The sequence below is a fragment of the Charadrius vociferus genome, unplaced genomic scaffold (genome assembly GCF_000708025.1).
Source record: "Charadrius vociferus isolate BGI_N301 unplaced genomic scaffold, ASM70802v2 scaffold1, whole genome shotgun sequence".
Taxonomy (NCBI): Eukaryota; Metazoa; Chordata; class Aves; order Charadriiformes; family Charadriidae; genus Charadrius; species Charadrius vociferus.
The window spans coordinates 4,584,705-4,604,233 of record NW_009647680.1 but is presented as its reverse complement, the minus strand read 5'-3'; positions in this window follow the sequence as shown (position 1 = coordinate 4,604,233).

Here is a 19,529-nt window from a genome sequence, read left to right as displayed (position 1 = left end):
GTGGGAGGGCTCCTGGGTAGCCTTAGCCCCAACAAACTCAACACCTACCAGCATTCCTACTGCAGCAGCAACAACAAACAGTGGCAAACCATCACACCACAACGCCAGACAGAGATCATCTCTTTATTCAAAGCTATTCTTAGTAAATAAATAAAATAAAATAAAATAAATAAATAATAACGCAAAATGCCATTTAAGTAAGAGCTGATCTGGCATTTAAAAGGCTGCTGGGTCTGACCATTTACCAGGCTGTATTTGCAGGGGAGGATTAGTTCTTGCATCCATTTTCGAGAATTAACAGCCATTCTCTGCTGCTGCTCCACAGCCTGGCACTCCCTGCTGGTCCCCCCCTCTTTTGTTGCTGCTTAAAATATTATCCTTTTTTTTTTTTTTAAACAACTACTGAATGACCCAAATCCTGGCGCCACTTGATGTGGCTCCTCCAGGGTGACTACATTATCAAATCCATCCTGCATTGCGTCGTCCTCCGCACCCCTGCCCATCTGAAGTATCTTTGATAAAGTTGTTGGGGAACAGAAGAAGAGGGAAATTCTTGCTACAGCTCCATCCATGCTCCTAATCTCCTGTGATCCCTTCACTGCTGTCTCTCTTCCAACAGAGTAACTGGTCTTTTCATCCCAAAGGGTGAAGGATAGGAATCCCATATGTCCTTACCAGGTGTGGAGCCTGGCCTCTTTCTCCTTCACATCCTCCTTCTGTCCCAGCTTGGGGCTGGCTGGGAGCCCATCAGCCAGCACCTGCTTTGCATCCTTCTTGAGCTCTTGTGGCTCCTCCAGTCACTGAAGTCCTGGCAGAGGCCTGTAGTTAAAGCAGAGGGCACTGCTAATGTGTGTGCATGTGGCTCTAACTGTTCATTCCCCCCACTTAGCTCCAAGGGCCTCTGTGCTGGTGCTTGAAGGGATGGAGGTAGGTTATGTGAGAGGAGAGAGCCCACTAGTTACCAGGAGCTTCCCTATTCCTGACACTGCTTTGGTGGGGTGATGGGTAAGGAGCAACCTTCCTCTTCTTCCCCACACCCACGCTCCCCTCAGACATTGTTGTAACAGTGGGCTGTGAGATTATTAGAAGGTCAGGAGGCTGGAGACAGAGAAAAAGAGAGGATGAGTACTTGTAGAGAAAACACAGATTGGAAGAAGGAGGGAAGGGATGTATCTGTAGAAGGGAAAGGTGAGACCGAAGGCAAAGTGGTATTACTGTGCACAGGGTCCCTGGAAGGAAGCAATGTCAAGAGACCTGGGGAGAAAGGAGGTGCCATTGCTTTGCTGGGCTGTCACAGCAGTTCTCTGCCTCCCCAGGGAGTGTGTGTGTTGTGATGGAGTCAGAAAGCAGCTACCTCTCATTGGCATCGGAGACACCCAGCTGGCTGGCAGGATGGTGGTTGACCCTCAGCAGATGAGGGAGGTGATCCCGGCACAAGCAGGACACACTGAGCTGTGTGGATGCAACCATGCTGGATGCAAAGTAGCTCCTACACATACATCCCCAAGGACTCACCAGGAAATCAGAGCCAGAGTCAGAGTTCACCGTGCCAGATGTTTGGAGCAGCTGGATCAAAGATTAAAGGAGGCAAACAGAATGGACAGGGGTGGCCATGGCACTTACATTCCTAATGCTGCTCACTGACCTTTTAAACAGGGTCTCAATAATTACAGATACATAAAATGCTCTTTTACTTTGCTCTCTTCCTCCTCCTTTCTCCCCTCCTCCCTTCCCATCATTCCCAACCATTTTTCAGAACACATAAAATTAGTCACTGTCTTCTCCACTGATGGTAGATTATTTTTCCCCTACCAGGAAATTTCCCCTCCTATTTTCGCACTTTTTACAGTAAATAAAATAAAAGCTTCCTGTACCTGTTTGCAACAACATCAGTAAAAAATAAATCAACCAAAAATAAATCGAGTACCTGAATAAGGAGACATAATGACTACATTTTATAAGCCCACTATTGGTAACATTCATTACTTCTGTGGCAATAGCACCTATAGATACCAACACATTGGGCAAGGCTGAACATGCTTTCAATCTCTGCACTCTGAGGAGCTCATGGATACAGAAAATTGCAAGGGTAAAAAGAATATGAATAAGTCTCCAGGTATAATCAATATCTCCAAAGAATATGCTAACCACTCTACCAGTTTAGGACTGAAAATAACGAGGCTAAGGGAATGCTAATTTGGTTTCCCCTCAGTTCCAGAATGAATAAATCCTGTGGGACACAGGCAGCACAATCAAAGACAGAGTGTGCACAAGAAGGTGATACTGTATTGGCTAAGATGAACAAGGTGCCTGCTTTCTTACAAATAACCTGTAAGACAGGCTCAAAAAAAAAAGAAATAAAATGGAAGAAAAAATGGAAAAAAAATATATAATGTGCTTGTATTTATATTTATACACATATATTCTAGTAAATACAATATTATTTACTCCCTCCTAGGCAAGATGGAGGAGATGCAGCAAGGTGGAAACAATCTAGCACGCTTATAGTTCATGACATCATTAAAATCAAGACAATTATTCTCGCTTCCCGAGAAAGTATCCTAATGGCAAGTCTATTATGCAGAAGGAGAGTAAAAAGGTGCAAAGAATGCTACACAACACATTTTAAAAGAAAATAGTAGCCAACCAGGGTATAATAACGGTGCTACTCTCAGAACCCTTAGTTGATGTCCTTCCAACCTAGAGGAATGTCAGGGCCTGAGTTTATACGTTGATTTTGTAGAGATTTGTATATATAAACTTCATGTTCTCTTCAGAGTGCATACAGGCAAATTGTCTTTTGTGGGGTGCAATTCATTTGATCTATCTTAAACATTTTGTTTTGGATGACAAAGAAAGAGGCATTAAGATGTGCCCACCTCTCTTCATAGATTCCAAAGTGCATCTATTCCTCATAGGGATATCTATATTATACCAGTGTGCTTTTAAGGAATCTACGACTAATTATCAACTCTTGGTTGTGCATAGGTGTAAAGGAGGCACTGAAATGCCCAACGCTTCCAAGACTGTTCCAGTGCTGTGCAAGGAAGAGAAGCAGCTCTTAGTAGATGACAAAACTCAGAAATCCCTGACTGAAATACCTTCAACATTATGCAGTCCCTGGGTAAGGATTCTTACCTTAGATTTAGAATCTACGACTGGAAGTGTCTATAAGCTCTTGTTTGGTCTGGCCCCTACGCTCATCAGTGGAAAACAGGACATGAGAGAAGAAGATAGAATACGGAGGTCTGAGGAGGACGCTTGCCAGAAGAGTATAAAAGGGGAACACAAACTCTTGCATATTTATGGAGATTTGTGTGAGTAATGGGGTGCATCAGATGTGACTAAAAGATTGTAGAATACAGATGCCCTCAGGTTTGCCTACAAAAAAAATTATTTTAGGAGAATGAAACCAATTTGCAGGGCATCTGAATAAAAAATGAACACAAAATGGTTGAATTTACTCTAGGGAATTTTTATCGGTGTCCTCCCTGTAATTCCTTCTTTGGTCTTTGCAGAGAGCGAATTTCATGTCTAAAGTGGCTATACTTGCCAAAATGGGTAAGTAGAATGTTTGCAGCATTACAGCTCTGATTCATATTAGTAGGAGTATTCAGGGTCAGTAACTCCAACTGAGGAAATTTGACTTACATTTTACTTTTTTGCATAAAAGCATTATTCTTATTATTCAAGGTCACAATGATGTTACTTCAATTCTTATAAACATTTTCAATTTTGTAAAATTAATCAAAAAGAATGACATTTATGTGATTTCTTCTTGTTCCCTCTGTTATTTCCAATATCTTTAAGTGTGTATACATTTTACATCCAGCTACCTTCTCTTATGCAATTCCTATCACTGTTTTCCACCAAAGCACACTCGACAAGAGACCCAAAATTGATGTGTGATGATTTTAGTTAAATGCAATCAGCATGCAGACATTGAAAGGAGAGCTTGGGATATAGACAGATCTCCCTATTGAAATTTGTAGAATGACTCTACATAAAAAAAAAAAAAAAATCAGTAACACTAAGCTTCTCAGGAAACTGCATACCTTCCTAAGATTTATTTTTTCTGTGCTGGGGAAAGTGGTTTAGCACTTTCATATCATTCAAAATCTGATGCTGGTGCTCTTATTTCTACTCAGCGAGTTCCGATCTGAGTGGGGGAGTGCTTCTAATGAAGGCTGAAAGAATGAAACCTCCAATTATGCTGCTGTGTGATATACTTTCTCTCTACAGTGAGAGTAGAGTATTGACTGGGTGAAACTCCACTGGTAGGTTCCTTTTGGGATTTGAACTCACCCCTCTTTACATCTGCACCCCAGACTGACGTCTTCTGCTGAACAGCATGGAGGCGACGGAGACGAGATTATGTTGTGAAGTCCCCAAAACTACCCAAAGTCAGACCAGATCTGTGCCGCTGTGATTGATTCATGTGATTACAAGGCAGAGAAGTTCCTGGCTCTGAAATGGATTCTTCCATGGGAACCTTACTCATTCCAGGATCCAGACCTTGCTCTAATGAGAAATATTAATATCAGAGGTATAAAAAAATGTTTACAAATCCATTTCATTCCCATTGTGCAGAGCCGCCCTGTGGTTGGTGAGCCACCTTCAGGACTACCCTGCATAGAAACAAACAGAACAGAGTATAAACATGATGAATTTCACCTGAACAAAACTCTGTCCTCCAAATGAAAGTGGCAAAATGTCACCACAATGCTATACAGTAGTCACTGTACTGGTGTATTTTCGCTGAATTATTTCTAGCTGTTCTTGGCCAGCTGATTCCTCCTGCTGACACTGTGATGTGATTCCCGTTCCCTCCATGAACAAAGGAGGCTGGCAAAAGACTGGGAAATACGTAGCACAGAACAACCTTGCTCCATCAGTAACACAGACTTGGATCAGCACGTGGCTGGTTGGCAGTCCACCTACCACAGAAGGTGACTTGAAGCCAGCTCTGTCACCTTGCTTGTAGCTCTTTCTGTGCAAAACATCAACTGGGAAGGAGAACCTGTAAAAGTGGCGGACGTTATAGACACAGGATATTTTCAGTCCCTCCCCTTCCTGTAGGACATCAAAAAGAGAGAAAAAGAGAACTAAGGCCAGCAGTAACCAGAAGGTGCTATGTTTGCTATATAGCTTTAAATTATAAATCCCCAATATTGTTTTCCTGGGTAAACAATTACTGTAGTTACCATAGGAACATTGAGTGGACAAAAAAGTCTTTGTATTTTGAAGATGACAACTTTCTTGAGACCCAACCATGAGAATGGCGATTGTTCACAAATTTGCAGTTCCTGTCAAATTAAGTTTTTGCATGATCTGTTGAAGAAGAAGGTGCACCTCATTATTTTTATTGGCATGACTTCAAGCACGGAGCAATCTCTTGAGTTTGGAAAATGAGTTCTTTTCATTCCAGAAAGGGAAGAGGTTGATGGAGAAAATGAGTAGATAAATTACTTTCAACTATAGTTAAACACCAAATGCAGTTCCCTTCACTTACATATTGCTCTCTTTTTCCCTTAAGTAAACCAATCTACACAAACACCCAAAAAGTTTGCTCTGTCAAACTGCACATTTCTCACAATAGCCAACCTTTCCTTATATAAGAAGTTAGATTTTTTTCCCTTTGACTACCAATGCCGACTAAAAGAAAATACAACTAAATGTAAAGCAGCTTGGTTTTTGGATGCTATATAACGCTGCCTTATCAAGACAAAACCACAGTTGAACAGTCACATTCCATTTAAACTTAGGGCTCCCCTGATATCTCTTCTGGTTTCTTCCTTCAAGATCAAAAGAGTTGCGCCATGGTACTGTGCTGGCTGAATAATCTCATTGCTGATGGATCAAAATTATTTCAAATAATGTGCAAGAATGAATGGCTGAGGTACTGACAGTGGGTACACAATGGAACTCTCTTTATCAGACATAGACTACTGTAATGTGATATCCACCTCTGGTCTTCTATAATCCCTTCATAATCAGTGGAGAGGAACTGGTACTCAAGTGATGCAATTAGTGTGATCCCTAAGGAGGCTTCAAGTGAATTTACCTTAAGATTGATCAATTTATGGAAGCAAGACTAACTAATTGAGGAGCAGTTACCTACATTATGAACTCCTACAATTAGGTGGGATGAACACATGACATGGTTTTCATTAAAAAGAAAAAACAGCATTTAAAAAACCTGTCCAGTTAAGTAATTGTCAAGACCCAGGTATAAACTTCTTTTTGGAGAGTGAGAACAACTGCTTGTTTTTTCCCCAGTATGGGCCACTAGCTCAATATGAAGTTTAAATGTTCACTTCTCCACTTTTTCTGTGTTTAAACATTAGACTGTGCATTAAAGCAGCTCAGAGACATGGTGTGCTCAAGAACACTCTGCGCTATTCATTTGTCAAACCTACCCTATTGTACATATTTCTAATGCAGCTACTCCCACAGCATTGAGCTGACAGAAACGCTTATCACACTGCGGCCCCACTGAGATTCCCAGTATCAATTCTGACCTTAAGAAGCCACATGAAAAATCCAACTGTGGCCCCAGGAAGTTCTGACAGACAATTTCAGACTTAAATAGGATGAAAAAAAGGAAATACATGAAAAAAATATTCCATTAGAATTCTGCCTCTGAAGAAGGCCTGATGAATGAACACTTGGTTCATCTCTGAGGACAGCAGAAGTAAAAAAAAAGATTAAGAATGAGTAAGGGAACAATGAAACCCTTCTTGCTCAACCTTTGCTTTGGTAGAAAAAAAATCTATTTCTTTTTTTCCAGGTAAGAGTACCAGTACAGAGCTACTACGCTGATATTAGAAAACTGCAGTAACTTCTGCAGTACCCGATGTGAAGCTGGAGCTAGAGGAACACAGGCCTGGTAAAAACCTGGTTAAAATCCAAAGCCTACACTAAATACTTATTCTTACATAGGTGTGTGGTTTCTTGGTTGGTCCTGAGACAGTACCCACCGAATAAAGAGCACAAATGAAAACAACATGAAATAAAAGGCAAGATCTAAGAAAGAGAAACAGTTTAATCTGTCCTGTGGCTGGAGGACATGATGTGAAGAGGACCAGTAGTTATATGTAACACCAAAACTGCAGTAACATCTATGCATATGTTACTGCAAGAAAGGCAAAGAGGTATTGTTTCAAGCAGAGAAAAAACCTTGTGCTATACAGAAAAGAAAACAACCTGCAACTCTCACTCACTAAGTCATCGTTTACATATAAACTGGCCCCAAAACACGGCTTTGTCCACAGGCCCATTAACCACAATGGAAGGAGAGAAACAAAATTTTCGTAACATAGTCAATTAGTTTGTTAAGACCATTTTTGAGCAGACAATTCCCTTTGGAGGTGATGCAAATATTTTCCCAGTAAAGAGTTTCAGTTTGTTAGGCTTTTTAGAAATACCAGTACTACTTATCATTTCTTGAGACTGTTCTTTTGTTTACAAATAAAGCGACATGATTTTGCCTGCATGGAGTTTAACATTTTTGAAACCAAGGATGTAAAAGCTTTCCTGATACAATGAGGGAACCAATTGCACAAGACATTTCAAACTAGATTTTATTTTATTTTATTTTTCAATTTTGGACACAAAGCATTTGCAGCCTGTCTTTGAGATTGACACTACTGACATTATTCTTTCAGTAGCAAGAGGACACCTGTGAATTCTTCAGAAATATTCATAATAATTTCAGTCAAGAAATTAATCCAAAGAACAGGAGTTAAGTGTGGAGGAAGACTGTAAAGCAACTGCAGAGAGTACAATCAATTTGGTAATGATTTGTTAATTTAAAGAAGATTTGGAGAATTTGCATTGCCATATTTTCTTTGTGATGATATTCAAGAAATTATTTCCAAAGACAAGTTTCTTGCTTCTGTTGACTGAAAACAAATTACTCCTGTAGCCAGAAACAAATTATTCAAAGATTGTTTCTGGAAGAGATAAGAGGTTTAAAATAACATTAGGAAAATCACAAAAAAATCACCTTAGCAATCAAAATATTCAAGGCTTTGTCCTTACAGTTCAGCACAGTACCTAAGCATGCTATCAAATCAACTGATGACAGGCATTGGGCTTTTGTGATAGTAGATTCATTATTTTTTTTCTACAGCTCCATTCATACCTAGATGCAATATCAAAATGTAATTTAACAAACCGCGTTCTCTTTCCAAAAACGGTGCCCTCTAAGACACAGAACTTTGCTCTGTTACAGCGCTGTAAACTGCAGTCCTCCAGGGTTTTAATATCACAACTGTCCATGTAAATTAAGTTTTATGGGTTTGCTACCATTTGAAAGCTCTTCAGATTATCATCTTGCTGTGTGACCTTTTCCTGAACCTGTTAAAATAATCAGGATTCTGATTCAAGTAAAAAAACAAGATGAGAAGTAGTTAGGTCCACATATTTTAGAGCTTGCCTTTTCCTCAATTTCATATCAATCCTCTGATTTTTGTAAGGGAGAAGTTGAGCAGTCATTCTTCCAATTTATTTGGTTGGTTTTTTGGTTTTTTGGTGTTTTTTTTTTTTTTTGGGGGGGGGGGGGGGAGTGTGCTGAATCAGCTTACAAAGACAGTATGAAATGTGAAACATTCAAATGGTCCCTCAAAGAAACTCCCCGCCATACACACACACAAGCAGGTGTCAGATGTGGCAAGTGCAGATAATAGTCCCCGTGGACATCACGAGGAAGAAGCAGTTACACATCTTCAATTTGTGGAACTGGGAGTTCCGCCTCACTTCACTAGTCAATGGGATAAGACAAAGATTGCTCCAAACTTCGTCTAAGCTTAGAGAGCAGCTAGACAAGAGAGCATGAAACTTTGTAATTAGACTCTTCCTTATAATCAGGATGAAAATATCCATAAATTAAATCAGCAAACTTCATTTTCCCAAATTAAGACTATAAAAATGCCTGTATATACAAATCCCATCAGTTTGTCCACAATGCTTAGGATTACTCAGAAGAAAAAAAAAGGAATATTATGAATATCAATTTTTTTTTGCCTTAATTGGAGTAGAATACACAGCAAGAGTGTCCACCTTCAGTGGACATGATGTGAAAGAAGTCAAGAATTTCTGACAACAAAAAGGTTTTAATTGACTTTCCCATAAAATCCTGTATTTTGAAATAAAAACCTATATAGATAGCAAATGTAAAAAACACAAATTAATAAATGAAATACAACATTTCAAGAATTCAGAAACTCTTTCCGTATTTTCAAAACTTGTAGACATTTGAAATATTGGAAATAAAAGAATGAATTAAAAAAATCCCGCAGAATAGTAAAAGTCTGTTTATACTTATTATATTATCCTGTCTCCTGCAAAGGACAGTAGTGTAAAGCAAGTATCTTGATGGATTTTTGGCATTCAGATACACCAGAGATAGGAGACACACTTGGATGATGATATTCTGCTTAGACGAGCTTTCGATGTCTGCATGAGAAAGCAAGGTTGGAACTAGAATTTCTGCACCTTCGTACAGATACAGGTTCAGACAGACTATCAAGAAAGAACATCCAAAAGGTCTTCTAGTATTTAGAAACCTAGGATCTGACATTTCTTGCTCCCTCTTCCCTTCACTTGCCACAGAAAAGCAAACAAACAGAATAAAATTACTTTTGCCCAGAATGAGTACTGAGACGCAAACCTCAATGCGTTTTTTTCCCCATGTGTACATAATCAACAAACCATTTGTTCTGCAGTAAAAGCTGTTTGATACGTTGCCTCAAAAGCGCTACAAGAAAGGCTGATAACGTACTTCACCATTTTAGAGGCAGGAAAGACCGCGCATGCTCAGTGCAGTTATCACCTAGGAAACAAATGATTGCATCTTATTTTTGGCATAAGGCTGTAGGTGTACGAAAGATCTGAAATACGCTCCCACACAGTGCTGAACTCATTCCTCATGATGCCAACAGGAGTAATGAGAGGAGCTGCTGGGAAGCACCTCCTAGCGGTACCCAGAGAACCACCCACGGGCACTAGACATGATGTCAGGGCTCCTCACCACATGAATTCCCCAGGAACACTCTGTTACAGCCGGCATAATGCACAAGTCAGGCCAGGCAATCATAATAGGTTCTTCAGGGCTGAAGATCTCCTAATAAAATCTGTGAGGCACCCAGAAGCAGCGTGCATCAAGATGTAAAAGCATTCAAATGGATTTTAATGAAACAATTAATTTAAGTGCTCTTCAGATCTTGATGTAAATTGCCTCTGCATCACAGCATTACAGTGAGTTGCTTAATAAATTGATAGATTTTAAGGCCAGAAGGGACCATTAAGATCATCTAACCTGTCTGCTTGCATAGTACAGGTCAGAGACTTTCACCCAGAAATTCTGTAAGTAAAGCCCATAACTTTGGTTTAAGCAAAAGTATCTCTTTCTGAAAGCCCTCCAAACTTGATTTAAAGACTTGAAATATTAGAGAATCCACTGCAGCTCTAGATAAATAGCTTAACGGGGCTCTATCATAACTCTTAAGGTTTTGCATCTTATTTTTAATCTTCAGTTTCCAGATTTTTACCCTATGTTGTTTTTCATGCAAGCAGCTTGCAATGTAATTGTGACCTACTTGGAAACAGCTTGGTTGTGAAATCTTGTGCAGCTTTTCTGATCACAAAGTATGTACATAAAATTGCCTTTCTGTCTTTTTTTCCCTCTCCCTGAAGAGACACCTCTATAACATTCCTAAGGCAGACCAGCGTGACCTTACCTTTGTTCTGTGGATCAGCATTATTCTTTGTGTCTGTTACATTAAAATATTTGCTAGGAAAATGTAGCTTTTGGAAAATAAACCTTTGGTTTTATTCTGGTGTCACGACACAAGGTCTTGCTAAAAAGGGAATGTCTGCAAAGCAATATTGGGCACACATTTATACGGAAATGGATATTTCATACTGCCTCTCCATAAGGGCGTGTTTACTGCATATGAACAAAAAGGTGATTAACTCCAATTTCCAAAAAGAATGAGCTCCTGCAACATTATTAATACAATACAAGCTCACCTTGTGCCTTATTTCACAGTTGCCTCCCTCTGTAGACAAGCCTAGAGTGCAAAACAATGTCTCGTCCTAATCTTAACTCACATATGTGCAACCTCACAGGCAGCAGGAAAGATCACTTGTGATTTATACCCAGAACGGAAATGAGAATGACCTCTTCTAGAGGGCTGCACATTAAATGGAATCACAGAAATATGATGGTTTCATTAAATCTGACAGAGTAATACTGATACATACCATTTAACAATCTAGTCTGCCACCATCATGGTTTGTAGTGCTCATCCGACCAGTACTGTGATGCTCCCCCTGCTAGCACGAAGATTAACTTTTTTTTCTTTTTTGTCTGTACAGTGCCTGGCACAACAGGGTCCCTGGTTAGGGACACATGCCTATCAGGGACACTATAGCAGAAACAAGAAATGCTAACCATAGTTTACTTCAGTGGGACTCAGTGTGCACATATGGTCTGTCCATATGGAACTGATTTCAGGACGAGTTCCTTTATGTGCAGAACCGTATGGGCTCATCGATAAAAAGATGAACTTTTCAATAAGGAAAATAAACAGAGAAGCAAAAAGTAAAGCTGATGGCCAGAGGCCATAATACTCTTTTCCCTTTCGAATTTCACAAATTAAAACCAAAGAAAAAAGTGACCACCCAGAAATTAAAATCATGACTGCCTAGATTTGAATTGCTCATTAATTTTGGATAGCACTTTGTGTCACACACTGTTAACACTATAACCAAGATGTATGCTAATAGAATTAATAGCTAAAAGAAATGATCGTATGTGGGGAGGGCGGTTTCTGTTTTTGAGCAAAATAATGGATAGCTCTATTTCAGCCTGATAATGTTTCACAGCTTATAAACTACTGCTTGTTACTGAGGTTAAAATGATCGTCTAAAAATTCCGTGTCCTGAGACATCTGCAAAATGATTTCATCTTTGCAAAGGAGAATGCACTCAAATCGATGTTAATTGCCACATTCATATTTCTGACAGTCAAATGCCTTTAAAGCTTGATGATAACAACAAAGCTGAAATCAGCAAAGGGAATGTAGTAAGATGGAGCTGAAACAAGGATCAAGTGATAAGAAAGCAGAACATTTTGGGCATCTAAGCCACCGCTTTGGAAGGCTCTGTCCACTGAAAACAGCTTGACCTCCCTCAAAAATGTTGAGTTTTGCAAACAACTCTTCAGAGAGGCTGTGCAGCATGGTTGCTGGCAGTCCTACTGCTTCAGCATTAGCTCTGCGACGAAAGACACTGCAAACTGAAGAACAAAGAAGATATTTTTACTTGGACAACAATGACTTCTTATGATATAAATGCTACAGGACAAATAACTAGAGCTCTGTAGGTAAATTTGAAGAGGTATAGATGTATGTAATGGATCACAGATAAACTGTCTCTGCAGCCTTTATTAACATTACTGTGAATTTTTGTAAGTGCCTAAGTGAAGAACAGACTGCAGAAGTCCCGTGCTAGGACTGCATTTACTCCTGTAATTTTGTATTTGCTCATTTTGTATTTTACTCCTGTAATTAAGTATTTGCTCATTTTCATTTTGACATTCTGAAGTCACTGTTTACAGCAAACTGCCCTATCCCTCCTGCTTTCCTTTTTTTTTTTTTTTTTTAATTGTAATTATGTTAAGACTGTGTTAGACTGAAAATAAGTCGCACATTCTTTATTCCTGACTCAGATTTTTTTCCCAGTCCCTTGTCTACAAATTGCTCAGTGGGGTTATTCTGGAGCTTCTGTCCTTTACGTACACCTTTCAGAAACCGTCACTTTTTGGGTACAACAGCTCCAGAACTGACCACCTGCTTCTCGCCCCCAGGCTGTTCAGCCCATACCTGTATTCCACAGAGAAACTTGATGGGATACTGGGAAGGAGGGGAACGTGAAAGTCACTACATATTTTGTATGCACGTGTGTTGTAATACATTCAGGACTGCCCCAATTTCTTATTGAGTTTTATAGATATACTATTTAATCTCTTGTTGACTTTCTGCCTTTGTAAAGGAGATGGATTGTAAAATGACGCCTCTACAGTAGCCAGACTCATAACATGTGCTAAGTGAAATGATCTATTACACAGTCCACAATACTTTAAGACTGAAAGTGTCACTTTGTAATTAAAGTGTCAGAACAGCTGGGAAGATTTATAAGGGTGATATAATGAAATTATTATTCTGAGGTTTGTCTGTTTCCTGTAAATTTTGTCTGCCACTGGCATGTGTGTTAGCCATGTGGTATTTATAGCATGGGCTTTCCAAGCATAGTTTCAGGGATTAATGTATGAAAGAATAATGTATAAATCTTTGAAAATCTGATTAGCAGGATAAAATAATAAGAACATTGTCAAAATAAGAATAACAGCCTGGCTTCCCAATGTGTTAATTCTATTCTGCAAGGCTCTGAAGACGCAGCACAGGTTTAACTGTGCTATGCCTTACACATAACACTGTTGGATCTAGCTGCGTGCAGATTCATCTCGCCCAAGGGAGTCCTCCTGTGGAGCACAACCTAAAAGCATCGAGGACATGGCCAAGTAGAGGGAAATGTGAGTTCACAAATGGTGATGCTTATTGCTCGCAACGGTGCTTCAAAGTCCCACAGGTAAATAAATTCAGCCTGCATCATTTCCTTAATGGTTTTCAAACTCTACTCCAAACCACTCTTTCATGCAGTTAAACTTCAGTGTCGTGTACATGTAAACATGACGTTCTACCTATGTTGGTAACACAATAGACTTCCAAATACTTTTCAAATACTGAGTTTATTTGTCACTATTTATAAACATGATTTGGTTTTGTGACTAACTAGATAAAAAATGACCACGAGCTTATTCAGCAAGACTCTGTTTCAGATCAGGACTCCCTCATTTAAGTATCACGACAGATATATTGACACAGGACCTGGGTGTCTCAACTTTTCCCACTTCTGCAGTGGAGAGGTAGGACAGGAAGCACTTGCCTAAATATAGATACCTGCTGAAATCTGGGGATGCAATGGCACATTTGAGACTGCACCAGACTTGCGAAACAGAATGGGAGGTGAGGAAGACTTGCAACTTTTTGAATTCTGAGGTGAGAGGCTACTGGACTATCCTCAAGATTCAAATGTGCCTAGGTGCCTACACTTCAGTGGCTTAATCCCTCTCCATGTCTGGTGGCACCTGGAGACATGAATCCTACAGCCCTATTCATATGCTCGGATAAATGGCATCTAGAGCCATTTGAGGTACCTCAGGCTCTTTTACCAGATTTCCAGCTGCCTTGTCCAGAAAGTGCCAGTCTGTCTGGTCGTGTATCTTCTAGCCCTCTCCATTTGAAATGGCTCAAACTTCTATGTTCAGAGACCTCAGCTAAGTCCCTGTCTCACCTGTGACACCTCCACGGAGATATCTGCATGTAGGCATCTAAATTTGTGCTTCTTAGCTCCTGAAATAGATTGTATCTGTCAGATAAAATTTGATTTTGAATTAGTTTCACCTTTTGTTTTTCATGAGGCCACACAAAGCCTTTATATTTTAAAAACAAACATTGCAAGAAAATGTCAAAATAAAGCTGTTTTAATTTGAAATTTAGTAATTTATAAAATTTTGTACATTTGAGTCTTCCTGTGTGTGCGTGTTTGTCCTGAAGCCAGATTGTGTGTCTTCAGATCTTTGAACAGATATTTAAAAGAAAGAAAGCCAGTTTTTTCATTAATTAATATAGGTTTGATCACTCCAAACCAGAAGCAAATTCGGCTTGTATTCAGCTAAAAGCATAAGGGGAAATTAAGACAGATGAAGATTTATTTTGAGTAACTTCAATAAAATATATGGAGTTTTCATTTTAAAATGGCATTTCAGGCTAACTTTCAATAAACTAAAATAAAACAAAAAGATTAAAACCTTTAGGTAAATCATGTGGTAAACCCAAAATGTAATGAAGGACTTTTTTGTGAGAAAATATTTTTTTTCTTTTTCTTTTGATCTACAGTGATATTTTTCACTTTGGGAAAAGTGGAAGAAGAAAACTATACTGAAGAAAACTAGAACAATTATTATCCAAACCCCAAACTTTAACATCTATCAAAGTAGGATCAAGAATGAGGATCCTCAGTCTTCTCTATATCGCTATATTTTCAGATGAGACTCTTTCAACTTCTCCCATTTTAATCATACTCAAAATCCCCTCCTCTATCCCCATACAATACGTGCAGTAGTACTAAGCAAATCTAAACATTTTAATGGCTTCTTTTTTCACATATTGTTTAATGAAAAATTCCTATTTTCCTGTACACAATTTTTATGACAACCAGTATAACATATTCTATAATTTGCAAGGTTTAATACTTTCTCCCAATACCATCTTTCACAATACAATTTTTACAGTATTAAAATTTGAAATGTCTGTGACATATTTTTATTTCTGCGTCATATTTTTATTTCTGCCAAAAACATCTATTTAAACATGGATTTCCAGTAACTGGAAAAACATTTTGGTTAATAAAAGGCTTGAAAGACACCATCAAGTTGATCAATAAACAAAACAAACTTTATGGAAGATTACATTTTCATGATTTATCAAAATACTAAATAGTTTCCAAGTTTCTCAGAATTTTTTCTTCTTCTTTAACAATTATTTTTAAAGCAGGCTGTTTGTCAATGGGGAAATAATCTGGGAAGTACAGGTTATCCTGTATATGTACCTACTATATGTATACATGGTAATATGGTTATGTTTAGCAATATATTTCTATATACAAATGTAAATGTGCTGCAGACTCCCTTTTCAGTAAATAGAAAGAAATAGGTGCTTATAGCATTATTATGAGGTAAATGTCTGAAAAGGTCATATGAATTGCAACTAAAATTGTCCATTTCTCTCCCTTGATTATAAAAACCTGGAGTGACATGCACAGACGTGGACTTCTGCAGTGCTATATTTACTTAGTAATTTTTGAAAGTGAAAAAGGTTTTAACAAGTAGACACCCCCAAATTTTGGGCATTCAAAATTATTAGCCTTTAAGAAAAAAATGTGTGTTATTCATGCCTTGCTATCAAAAAGGGGAGGGGGGAAGTTGAGCAATGAAAATAACATGCTGGAAGACTTCTCCTATAGAATTCAGCCTGAAAACCTTCAGCTGTAATTCTCAGCAAGGAAAAGACTTGAAATCAGTCCAGGCATGAATTTCAGCTTGGCACACTCTGAGATATCCTCTTTGTTTGTTGTTTCCATAGTAATTGCATTTTGAAGTCAACATATGCATAGCCTCCTTTAGTCAAAATTGGATATTTTATTTTAAATCATTCTGCTTTACATCTTCAGTAATATTTTTCTGGAAAGGGAGAAACATTCCATGTCACGTATTTGCTTATATATCTGGTAACATCGAACTTTTCTTTCCCTTTGTAGAAAATATACTGTTCATTGTTAGAAGGAAAGGCGATTTCTCTCTTAATATTTTTTTTCTATTTCAGAAGATTGTATAGAAATATAATAAAGATTACAAAACAACTGATACTGCAGGAAGCTGTCTCCTCTGATTTGTCAGTACTTAGAATTATAAAGGTGACACAGCTGGTGTTTAAAAATTAGATCGTTTATCTAGCCTATTTCTTCGTAAGAATGGTTTGTATAGAATTAATGTAAACTTACCAGTACGGCTGAAAAAATGCATAGGCAAGTTCATTTTTATGATAGATGTCTTTGACAACTCAATCAGCAACTCATTCAGGGCTGGTTTCATTTCTGTTGCTTTTAAGAGAGAGGAATATGTTTCAGTGAAGCTGAATACAAAACAGTGCCAATAGTGGCGGGCTGCACGTGGCATCTCTGTTGGGTTCAAGGACTGCTCAGGCTTAGTCTGGTGAGGCAATGCATGGTTAAATGCAAGGTTAAAATCACCTTTCTTACATCTCACCCCACTTCAGATGTCTGTGTCTGGGCTGGTCACCTTGTCTTTTGTTTGTAGCAATGGAGAGAAATTGGCATCTTCTGAAAGTGGTTAGACTGAAGTATCTTGGTCATCTGTTTTAGCACTCACAGGCTGCTGGCATTTCCTCTGAAGGAAGCCCACCGTTACTAGGTCACATGTGGACAATGGAAGTTTGGGCAGATGAGTTCCACTTGGAGTTTTGTTCATTTGCATTTACTCATTAATCACATCTGCTATATAAAGCTCTGCATGTGATATGCACTGTTTTGCTGTTGGCAGGAAGCAGAGCAGCAAGTATCCCACAATTTTTCAGCCATGAGTCAATATCAGTATGTTTAGTTTATACATAAAAATAATAAATAAAGATGTAATTCATCAGCTGTCAAACATAGGACTTGAATAATTAATATAAAACATCCAGCATCTCACCAAATTTTAGATTTCTGCAACGTAGATATTGTACAGCTAAGTAACCTGAGCTCCCACAATAATAAATAGAAAGGAATAAGGACTTCATTTAAACTATTTTAGGTATTTGCTTTGCTTTAGGATGAGGTAGATTACATCCTAAAATGTTCTGTTTCACGGAATGACAGAATCACAGAACCACAGAATGGTTGAGGTTGGAAGGGATCTCTGGGGGTCGTGTGCTCCAATGCCTCCGCTCAAGCAGGGTCACCTAGACTCGGTTGCCCAGGACCACGTCCAGATGTCTCCAAGGAGAGAGACTCTGCAGCTTCCCACAGCAACCTGTTCCAGTGCTTAGTCACCTTCACACTAAAAAAGTGTTTCCTGATGTTCAGAAGGAATGTCCTGTGTTTCAGTTTGTGCCCATTGCTCCTGGTCCTGCCACTGGGCACCACTGAAAGGAGCCTCATTATACCTGCACGTATTTATATACATTGATGAGAACTCCCCGGAGCCTTCTCTTCTCCAGGCTGAACAGCCCCAGCTCTCTCAGCCTTTCCTCATAAGAGAGATGCTCCAGTCCCTTAAAGATCTCCTTGGCCCTTTGTTGAACTCTCTCCAGTGTGTCCATGGTCTCTTATAGTGAGGATCCCAGAACCGGACACAGGACTCCAGGTGTGGCCTGAGCAATGCTGAGTAGAAGGGAAGGATCCTCCAGTAACTTCTCTCCAGTAGCTTCTCTCCCATAACTGTAAGATTCAGTAACTGTAAGATTCTCTCCAATAACTCTAAATCAGTCCAGATGAGTAGCTCAGATTCAGGTAGCTACATTTGATTAGAAGAATTCAACATGTAAGGTGGGCTCTCCATTGACAACAATGAGGTTTATCTATATCCTTTTCCTTGGAAGAATTTTTTCTTCATTATAGTTTATTCCATCTGTGAAGACAAATGCTCCTGCACAAAGAACAAAGATAATACATTGGCTGAATAAAGAGTGAGATAGGTACGTGATGGAAATGTGACAAGTTCATATGTGACATGAACTTTTTTTAATTCTCAAGCTAAACTAAATGAGGAGATGGAGAAACTGGCAATGGTACTTCAATCAGCTGTCTTCTACTTCACCTTCATGAAAACTGAATTTTGTTATTGTTGCTACAAGTTCTCAAACACATTAAAAATAGGCTTTGTGTGGCCTCAGCACAGGCTGCTTTATCTCTCTCAACCTCATTTTCTTTACCTGTGAATGAAGGCAAAATGCCTAATTATATGTCATACCAATATATTAACCATTTGCGGTTCTTTGGGTGATATAAAGTATTCAAAGCCCAAGATGTTCCACATAGAAACGTATTGATCACATTGAAATTTAAGGCAGGCAAGGACAGTTTAAAAATGTGGCATGCCTGCAGATCGGTTTGGTGGTTATTAGTTTTTCCTTGCCCTGTCCATGTAAATAATTCTATGAATAATTTAGCTAGTACAAACTTTGAAAAAAAAAAGTCACCCATAGAAGTAACTTCCCTGCAAAACACCAGTCACCCAAATCGTAAGGCTGAAGTCCGACATTTCAAGCACTGAAATAGGAAACAGGAGATTTGCCCCCATGAAATGAAGACATTCCCAAAAGTAGAGCAGAACTGACACTTACTTCTAGTTCTGGGAGATCCCAAAATATCAGACCTAGAAAACTTGAGACATCACTCCATATAGAAAAGCTACAGGCAAATGTTTTTAGGAATTTCTGTGCTTTATATCCTTTCCATAGGGGAATCTGGTATGAGCTCATGGCATTGAGGCTTTGTTTGCTTTTAAGCACGATGTGCAAAATAATCATAAAATACTGGGAAAAAAGACTCCTCAAGAAAGAATTCACACAGAAGGGGTTGAAGACCAACTCTCTCTTCATTGCTATTTGCTCATTTCTGGTGTGAGGAACAATTAAGATTAATCATATGCACATCGTCAGTAATTTTCACACTATGACCCACTTTCAGTACTTCTCTCATGCTGTCCTCACCACTCGTTAATGATGAAGCCATCTTTGGTCGTGCTGGTAGGCACATGCTATCAGGATGCATAATACTGCCCTGCAGTTTCCACATGTTTAAAAGCATTTTTCCTAACATAACGTTAAATATGGCTTTGC